This window comes from Mobula hypostoma, chromosome 5 (assembly GCF_963921235.1).
Source record: "Mobula hypostoma chromosome 5, sMobHyp1.1, whole genome shotgun sequence".
NCBI classification, from domain to species: Eukaryota; Metazoa; Chordata; class Chondrichthyes; order Myliobatiformes; family Myliobatidae; genus Mobula; species Mobula hypostoma.
This window is the reverse complement of record NC_086101.1, coordinates 3,017,421-3,028,245: the sequence shown is the minus strand read 5'-3', so window position 1 is coordinate 3,028,245 and position 10,825 is coordinate 3,017,421.

The window sequence follows — 10,825 nt, the reverse complement described above, 5'->3', positions numbered from 1 at the left end:
GCCTTCTAAATTCCAGAATATAAAAGCCCAGTCGCTCCAATCTTTCGACATATGACAGTCCCGCCATCCTGGGAATTAACCTTGTGAACCTACGCTGCACTCCCTCATTAGCAAGAATGTCCTTCCTCAAATTTGGAGACCAAAACTGCACACACTACTCCAGGTGTGGTCTCACCAGGGCCCTGTACAGCTGCAGAAGGACCTCTTTGCTCCTATATTCAATTCCCCTTGTTATGAAGGCCAGCATGCCATTAGCTTTCTTCACTGCCTGCTGTACTTGCATGCTTGCTTTCAGTGACTGATGCACAAGAACACAAAATAATCTGCAGATGCTGGGGTCAAAGCAACACTCACAACACGCTGGAGGAACTCAGCAGGTCGGACAGCATCCGTGGAAATGTCGACTCATCGTTACATTCATAGTTACATCCTCAAAAAATTCCAGAAGATTAGTCAAGCACGATTTCCCCTTCGTAAATCCATGCTGACTCAGACTGATCCTGTTACTGCTATCCAGGTGTGTCGTAATTTCATCTTTTATAATTGACTCCAGCATCTTTCCCACCACCGACGTCAGGCTAACCGGTCTATAATTCCCTGTTTTCTCTCCTCCTTCCTTCTTGAAGAGGGGGACAACATTAGCCACCCTCCAATCCACAGGAACTGATCCTGAATCTATAGAACATTGGAAAATGATTACCAATGCGTCCACGATTTCTAAAGCCACCTCCTTAAGTACCCTGGGGTGCAGACCATCAGGTCCCGGAGACTTATCAGCCTTCAGACCCAACAGCCTATCCAACACCATTTCCTGCCTAATATAAATTTCCTCTAGTTCATCCATTACCCTAGGTCCTTTGGCCACTATTATACCTGGGAAATTGTTTGTGTCTTCCCTAGTGAAGACAGATCCAAAGCACCTGTTCAAATCGTCTGCCATTTCCTTGTTCCCCATAATAAATTCACCTGCTTCTGTCTTCAAGGGCCCAATTTTGATCTTAACTATTTTTTTCCTTTTCACATACCTCAAGAAGCTTTTACTATCCTCCTTTATATTCTTGGCTAGTTTACCGTCGTACCTCATTTTTTTCTCCATGTATTGCCTTTTTAGTTACCTTCTGTTGCTCTTTAAAAGTTTCCCAATCCTCCGACTTCCCACTTGTCTTTGCTATGTTATACATTTTCTTATTTATTTTTATACTGTCCATTACTTCCCTTGTCAGCCACGGTCTCCCCTTACTCCCCTTAGGATCTTTCTTCCTCTTTGGAACGAACTGATCCTGCACCTTCCGCATTATTCCCAGAAACACTTGCCATTGCTGTTCCACTGTCATCCCCGCTAGGGTATTGTTCCATTGAACTTTGGCCAGCTCCTCCCTCGTAGCACCATAGTTCCCTTTGTTCAACTGTAATACTGACACTTCCGAGTTTCTCTTCTCCCTCTCAAATTGTAGATTAAAACTTAACATATTATGGTCACTACCTTCTAATGGCTCCTTTACCTCGAGGTCCCTGATCAAATCCGGTTCATTACACAACACTAAATTTAGAATTGCCTTCCCTCTGGTAGGCTCCAGTACAAGCTGTTCTAAGAATCCATCTCGGAGGCACTCCGCAAACTCCCTTTCTTGGGGTCCTGCACCAACCTGATTCCTTCAGTCTACCTGCATGTTGAAATCCCCCATAACAACTGTAGCATTACCTTTGCGACATGCCAATTTTAACTCTTTATTTAACTTACACCCTACATCCAGACTACTGTTTGGGGGCCTGTAGATAACTCCCATTAGTGTCTTTCTACCCTTACAATTTCTCAGTTCTATCCATACTGACTCTACGTCTCCTGATTCTGTGTCCCCCCTCGCAAGGGACTGAATTTCGTTCCTCACCAACAGAGCCACCCCACCCCCTCTGCCCATCAGTCTGTCCTTTCGATAGGATATATACCCTTGAATATTCACTTCCCAGGCCCCGTCCACTTGAAGCCAGGCACAGATTCTACAGAAGCGAGGCAAAGCGACACCAGCTTCATAGACCCCATACAGATAAGCAGGTGCTTACTGTCCTGTGGCAAGTCAGGGTGGATAAATCCCCAGAGCCTGAGAAGAAGCTCCCTCAGACCCCACGGGAGGCAAATGCAGAAACTGCTGGAGCCACAGCAGAGATATTTAAATCATCCTCAGCAATGAGAGAGGTACGAGAGGATTGGAGGATCGCCAATATTGTTTGGCTGCTTGATTTATCTGGTTTTATGTTACTTTATTATGTAGTTACTAATAAAATAGTGTTAGTTAACAGCAAAACCAGACTCCAGGTGTGTCCCAACGAGAGAGGTACTCTGTCGGCTGCTGTTGTGGAGGGGTAGGATTGGCAGTTCTGTCAGCCAGTGTTGTTCGGCTGCTCAAAAAAGGCTCTAAACATAAACCAGGAAATTACAGGCTAGTGAGTCTGACATCATTGGTGGGAAAGTTATTGGAAGATATTCTAAGGCATCGGATATTGGCATTTGGATAGACGGGGGCTGATTACGGATCGTCAGCATGGCTGGTGTGTGGTCAGGTCAAGGACGACCATCAGAGCTTGAGCAGGATCTGGGTCAGCTGAAAAGTGTCAGATGGAATTTAATGGCGGCAGGTGCAAGCTGTTTTCATTTCGGTAGGACAAACCATAGTAGGTCTTACACAGCGAACAGTAGAGCACTGGGGACTGTGGTAGAACAAAGGGGTCTGGTAATAGAGGTCCATAATTCACTGAAAGTAGCGTCACAGGTAGACTGGGTCGTGAAGAAAACTTTTGTCACATTGGCCTTCATAAATCAAAGTTTTATTGTTCAAGAGATGGGCTGTTAAGCCGTTGGTGAAGCCTAATTTGGAATATTATGTGCAGTTTTGGTCACTTACATACAGGAAAGATGTAATAAAGTTTGAAAGAGCACAGAGAAAATTGACAAGAATGATGCCAGGTCTGAGTTCTCAGGAAAGATTAGGACTTTATTCTTTACAGCGTAGAAGATTGAGAGGGGATTTGATGAGGTATACAGATTATGAGGGGTATATTTAGGGTAAATGCAAGCAGGCTTTTCTACTGAGGGAGGGTGGGACTACAACGAGAGGTCATGGGTTAAGCGTGATGGGTGAGAAGTCTAAAGGGAATATGAGGGGAAACTTCTTCATTCAGAGGGTCGTGAGAGTGTGGAATGAGCTGTCAACACAAGTGATCCATTTGAGCTCCAGGCAGTCCGCGATGAGTTGGACGCTGACAGGCGACTGTTGCGACGCTGCTGGTGAGAGTCTCTGCCTGGATCGGTCTCTGCCGTTGTGTGGAGAGGGGTGGGGGCGGCTGCGGGGCTGCTACACGGGCAGCAGATTGCTCTCTGTATTGTACTGCCCCGGCTCGCGTATCCGGACAAGTCGGACGCAACATCCATGGTCGACACTGACCGACGGAGACCTCACTGTGCTCTGCCTGACCTGCTGAGTTCCTCCAGCAGTCTGTGTTTACTGCAACACACATCAAAGTTGCTGGTGAACGCAGCAGGCCAAGCAGCATCTGTAGGATGCCCACCACCTGGCCCCCACCGCTTTATTTTCACCATTTTATAAAAAAAAAGCGTTCACCAGCAACTTTGATGTATGTTGCTTGAATTTCCAGCATCTGCAGAATTCCTGTTGTTTGCGGGGATATTCAATTTCAGATCATCACGGGGCGCGGGCTGCTGTGAAACAGGATCAGACCGTGAGTGGAGCGTGTCCGCGGACCGGTGAGTGACCATTATCCCGGGCACCCTGCGCTCCCTCTCCCGCGCATTGACGGCGTCCCTCACGGACCCGCAGCCCCGCTGGGAACTCGCTATCCGCGGTAGTATAGTGGTTCGCGTAGCGCCGAGAGCCGGGTTCAAGTCCCACCGCGGTCTGTAAGGAGTTAATCGGTTCTGCCCAGGACCGTCCGGGTTTCCTCCGGGTAAAGAGGTCCTGGTTAGAAGGTTAATTGCTCACAAGGGTGGAATTGGGTGTCGAGGGCTTCTGGGGCGGATCTCTGAATAATTAGGGTTGGCGGTCAGTCGGAGAAGGAAGTCTGAGAGTCGGAGCGGGGCCACTTTTGAATGTTTCAGTTTTTCCCATCGGCGTTCAGAGAGGCGGGACTGCGCAGGCGTGTGACGGCGGGCAGTGAAGCGCGGCAGATTTAAAACGAACAGAGTCTCCTACATGATAGGGAAACACCAGACAGGATTGTGTGAGGAATGTCAGGAAGAGGAGTCAGTAGAACATGTAGTTTTGTGTTGCAGGAAGTATGGGAGACAGAGAGAGATAGTGAGAATTAAATTAAGGGAGTTGGGGATGCAGGAATTCACATTAAAAGGGTTGCTGGGCATGGGTGAGAGAGCACAAGTCCGGGTATTTTTAGCGTTTTTAAGGGGTACAGGGGTTTTTTATAGAATATGACGAATAAACAGGAATAGGATACTAGGATGGTCAAAGATGGGAGGGTGAAGTGTAGGTTTGTGTGTGTGTGAGAGATTGGGTGAAGGGATTTAGAATGTATGTCTAGTGCATATTCTGAAGCAGAGGGTGGCGGTAATGCACCATTAAGCTGGATGCCAACCGCCGTAAAACAAGATACAGACAGACAGACGGCGGGCAGCGTAGTTTGTGGGTTGCGGAGTGAGCCGGGAGCGGAGTGAAGGCTTAAGGGCTTCTGCTCAACGGGCTTGGGTGGAAACGGGCGAGGCAAAGAAGGCTTGGTGTTCATTTTCTGTTGTTATTTGAGGAGAGGGGCAGTATGAGTGTGAGGGCAGTTTGTTGTTCTCGGTGTCGGATGTGGGAGGCCCTGGAGTCTCCAAGCCTCCCGGACGTCCACATCTGCGCCAGGTGCGCCGAGATGCAGCTCCTAAGGGACCGCGTTACGGAACTGGAGCTGCAGCTCAATGACCTTCGTCTGGTCAGGGAGAGTGAGGAGTTGATAGAGAGGAGTTACAGGCAGGTGGTCACACTGGGGCCACGGGAGGCAGACAAGTGGGTCACGGTTAGGAGGGGGAAGGGGAAGAGTCAGGTAATAGGGAGTACCCCGGTGGCTGTGCCCCTTAACAATAGGTACTCCTGTTTGAATACTGTTGGGGGGGACAGCTTACCTGGGGGAAGCGACAGTGGCCGTGCCTCCGGCACAGAGTCTGGCCCTGTAGCTCAGAAGGGTAGGGCAAAGAAGAGGAGGGCAGTTGTGATAGGGGACTCGATAGTAAGGGGGTCAGGTAGGCGATTCTGTGGATGCAGTCCAGAGACCCGGATGGTAGTTTGCCTCCCTGGTGCAAGGGTCCGGGATATTTCTGATCGTGTCCAAGATATCCTGAAGTGGGAGGGTGAAGAGCCAGAGGTCGTGGTACATATAGGTACCAATGACATACGTAGGAAAAGGGAAGAGGTCCTGAAAGGAGATAATAGGGAGTTGAGAAAAAGGACTGCAAAGGTAGTAATCTCGGGATTACTGCCTGTGCCACGCGACAGTGAGAGTAGGAATGCAATTAGGTGGAGGATAAATGCGTGGCTGAGGGATTGGAGCAGGGGGCAGGGATTCAAGTTTTTGGATCATTGGGACCTCTTTTGGCGCAGGCGTGACCTGTACAAAAAGGACGGGTTACACTTGAATCCAAGGGGGACCAATATCCTGGCAGGGAGATTAGCGAGGGCTACTGAAGTGACTTTAAACTAGAATGGTTGGGGGGTGGGAATCAAATTAAAGAGATGAGGAGAGAGGAGATTAGTTCACAACAGGGGGATGGGAACCAGTGCAGAGAGACAGAGGGGTGTAAAATGAGGGTAGAAGCAAAAAGTAGTAAGGAGAAAAGTAAAAGTGGCAGGCCGACAAATCCAGGGCAAGCATCAAAAAGGGCCACTTTTCAACATAATTGTATAAGGGCTAAGAGAGTTGTAAAAGAGCGCCTGAAGGCTTTGTGTGTCAATGCAAGGAGCATTCATAACAAGGTGGATGAATTGAAAGTGCAGATTGTTATTAATGATTATGATATAGTTGGGATCACAGAGACATGGCTCCAGGGTGACCAAGGATGGGAGCTCAACATTCAGGGATATTCGATATTCAGGAGGGACAGACATGAAAGAAAAGGAGGTGGGGTAGCATTGCTGGTTAGAGAGGAGATTAACGCAATAGAAAAGAAGGATATTAGCTGGGAGGATTTTGAATCATATTGGGTAGAGCTGCATAACACTAAGGGGCAGAAAACGCTGGTGGGAGTTGTGTACAGGCCACCTAACAGTAGTAGTAAGGTCGGAGATGGTATTAAACAGGAAATTAGAAATGTGTGCAATAAAGGAACAGCAGTTATAATGGGTGACTTCAATCTACATGTAGATTGGGTGAACCAAATTGGTAAAGGTGCTGAGGAAGAGGATTTCTTGAAATGTATGCGGGATGGTTTTTTGAACCAACATGTCGAGGAACCAACTAGAGAGCAGGCTATTCTAGACTGGGTATTAAGCAATGAGGAAGGGTTCATTAGCAATCTTGTCATGAGAGGCCCCTTGGGTAAGAGTGACCATAATATGGTGGAATTCTTCAGTAAGATGGAGAGTGACATAGTTAATTCAGAAACAAAGGTTCTGAACTTAAAGAAGAGTAACTTTGAAGGTATGAGACGTGAATTAGCTGAGATAGACTGGCAAATGACACTTAAAGGGTTGATGGTGGATATGCAATGGCAAGTATTTAAAGATCGCATGGATGAACTACAACAATTGTTCATCCCAGTTTGGCAAAAGAATAAATCAGGGAAGGTAGTGCACCCGTGGCTGACAAGGGAAATTAGGGATAGTATCAATTCCAAAGAAGAAGCATACAAATTAGCCAGAAGAAGTGGCTCACCTGAGGACTAGGAGAAATTCAGAATCCAGCGGAGGAGGACAAAGGGCTTAATAAGGAAGGGAAAAAAGATTATGAGAGAAAACTGGCAAGGAACATAAAAACTGACTGTAAAAGCTTTTACAGATATGTGAAAAGAAAAAGATTGGTTAAGACAAATGTAGGTCCCCTACAGACAGAAACAGGTGAATTGATTATGGGGAGCAAGGACAGGGCAGACCAATTGAATAACTACTTTGGTTCTGTCTTCACTGAGGAGGACATAAATAATCTTCCGGAAATAGTAGGGGACAGAGGGTCCAATGAGATGGAGGAACTGAGGGAAATACATGTTAGTAGGGAAGTGGTGTTAGGTAAATTGAAGGGATTAAAGGCAGATAAATCTCCAGGGCCAGATGGTCTGCATCCCAGAGTGCTTAAGGAAGTAGCCCAAGAAATAGTGGATGCATTAGTGATAATTTTTCAAAACTCTTTAGATTCTAGACAAGCTCCTGAGGATTGAAGGGTGGCTAATGTAACCCCGTTTTCTAAAAAAGGAGAGAGAAACTGGGGAATTATAGACCGGTTAGCCTAACATCAGTGGTGGGGAAAGTGGTAGAATCAGTTATCAAAGATGTGATAACAGCACATTTGGAAAGCAGTGAAATTATTCGACAAATTCAGCATGGATTTTTAAAAAAAATCTTTTAATTAAATTAGTACACAAAATGGTAAACCATATAGGCACTAATACACTTACAATATAACTTTACAGGAAATATTAATACAGAAAAAATTAGTACGAAGAGTGCCGTTTAAGTATAAAATAACTAGGTAGTATAATAGTATACTAATTTTTATCTATATCAATAAGAAAAGGAAAAAAAAACCCAAAAAACGCCCCCCAAAAAAACCACCGTGCAACTAATCTAAAAAGCAAAAGCAAAGCAATGGGCTAACCAGGAATCAAGTAGAGTTAAACAACTTAAAACAATCACGTCCTCAAACCCGACCTCCATTAAAAACAGTTAAAAAGCAAGAAGGGAATGTAAATATGAACCAAGAGAGAGAAAAAAAATTACATTAAATGAAAATGTTGAATAAAAGATCTCCAGGTCTGTTCAAATTTAGCTGAAGAATCATAAAGGTTACTTCTAATTTTCTCCAAATTTAAGCATAGTATCATCTGGGAAAACCAAAAGAACATAGGTGGAACATTAGTCTCTTTCCAATGTTGTAAAATACATCTTTTCGCCATTAAAGTAAGAAATGCAATCATTCTACGGGCTGAGGGAGAAAGATTACTGGAAATTTTAGGTAATCCAAAGATAGCAGTAATAGGATGGGGAGAGATATTTACATTCAACACCTTTGAGATAATATTAAAAATATCTCTCCAAAAAGTTTCGAGAGTAGGGCAAGACCAAAACATATGAGTTAAAGAGGCTATCTCCCCATGACATCTGTCACAAAGAGGATTAATATGAGAATAAAAATGAGCTAATTTATCTTTGGACATATGTGCTCTATGAACAACTTTAAATTGAATTAGGGAATGTTTAGCACAGATAGAGGAAGTATTGACTAATTGTAAAATCTGCCCCCAGTCATCCACGGAAATGATAGACCCCAATTCCTGTTCCCAATCTACCCTAATCTTATCAAATGGAGCTTTCCTAAGTTTCATAATAATATTATAAATCATAGCCGATGCACCTTTCTGACATGGATTAAGGTTAATTATAGTATCTAAAATTTATGTAGGAGGTAGTGTTGGAAAGGAAGAAAGCATAGTACTTAGGAAATTTCCAACTTGTAGATATCTAAAAAAATGTATTCTCGGTAAGTTATATTTATTAGATAATTGTTCAAAGGACATGAGGGAGCCATCTAAAAATAAATCCAAAAACCGTGAAATGCCCTTAGTCTTCCAAATTTGAAAAGCACGATCCGTAGAAGAAGGAGGAAAGAATATGTTACCTAAAATAGGAATCGCAAGCCCAAATTGATTAAGATCAAAAAATTTTCGGAATTGAAACCAAATACGCAAGGTATATTTAACTATCGGGTTACAGACCTGTTTGAGGCGTTTCAAGTCAAAAGGAAGAGAAGAACCTAAAATGGAGCCAAGTGCATAACCTTGAGCAGATTGTAATTCCAATACTACCCATTCAGGAATGGATAGTGTATCTTGGTCAAGTAACCAAAATTCATGTTTCGAATATTAATTGCCCAATAATAGAATCTAAAGTTAGGTAATACCAAACCTCCACCTCTCTTAGCTTTCTGTAAATGTATTTTACCCAATCTCGGGTTTTTATTTTGCCAAATAAATGAAGACATTTTAGAGTCAACTTTGTCAAAAAAGGATTTTGGAACAAAAATCGGTAGTGCCTGAAATACATATAAAAATTTTGGCAGAAAAAACATCTTAACTGCATTAATATGACCAATCAAAGTTAAATATAATGGAGACCATTTAAATGAAAGTTGAGTAATATGATCAATTAAAGGTAGGAAATTAGTCTTAAATAAGTCTTTGTTTACAGGTGATTTTAATCCCAAGATATGAAAAATGGTTATTAATCAATTTAAATGGAAGGTTATGATACAAGGGAAGTTGCTTACTAATCAGGAAAAGTTCACTCTTGCTGAGATTCAACTTGTAACCGGAAAAAAGACTGAATTGTGCTAATAGATCTAAAGCAGCAGGGATAGATTTTTGAGGATTAGAAATATATAAAAGTAAGTCATCAGCATAGAGTGATATTTTATGGGACTTTAGGCCCCGAGTTATCCCAATAATATTTGGAGATTGTCGAATAGCAATTGCAAGAGGTTCTAATGCAATATCAAATAATAAAGGACTAAGAGGACAACCTTGTCTAGTACCTCGAGAAAGAGGGAAAAAAGGTGAACTTAAAGAGTTAGTACGAACTGAGGCCATAGGAGAATGATATAACAATTTGATCCAGGATACAAATTTCGAGCTGAAATTAAACATTTCAAGCACCTTAAATAAGTAAGGCCATTCAACTCTGTCAAAGGCTTTTTCAGCATCTAAGGAAATGACACACTCAGGATCGTTTTGTGAAGGAGTATAAACAATATTTAACAGTGTGCGAATATTATAAAAAGAGTAATGACCTTTAATAAAACCCGTTTGGTCTTCCGAAATAATATGAGGAAGTGCTTTTTCTAATCTGTTTGCTAATAATTTAGAAAAAATTTTAGAGTCAACATTTAATAAAGATATTAGTCTATAAGATGCACATTGAGCAGGATCTTTATCCTTCTTTAATATTAAAGAAATCAACGCTCTATAGAAGGATTCGGGAAGTTTACCGAGTTTTAATGAAGTCTCCAGAACCCTAAATAACCAAGGGATTAATAAAGGTGCAAACAATCTGTAAAATTCCACCGTAAACCCGTCAGGGCCAGGGGCTTTCCCCAGGTTCATAGAAAAAATAACATTCTTAATCTCATCAGTGGTAATGGGAGTATCTAACATAGAAGATACATCCTGTGAAATCTTAGGGAAATTTAGGTTATCTAAAAAGTCATACATATATTTAGAGTCTGGTGGAGACTCTGATTGATATAAGGAAGAATAAAAATCAAAAAAGGATTGATTAATCCCAGCTTGATCAAGTATCAGTTGATCATTTTGATTATAAATCTGATTAATTTGAAATTTAGTATAATTAGTCTTCAACTGATTAGCCAACAGTTTACCAACTTTGTCACTATGTACATAAAATTCACTTCTTGTTTTCATTAATTGATTTGCAATCGAGGACGCAAGTAATAAACTGTGTTCCATTTGAAGTTCAGTTCTTTGTTTATACAACTTCTCAGAGGGAGCGGTAGCATATTTCTTATCAACTTCCTTAATCTTGTCCACAGTTACCAGCTCCTCCTGCTTCAGCTTCTTCCTCAAAGCGGCAGAGTACGAGATAATCTGACCACGAATATA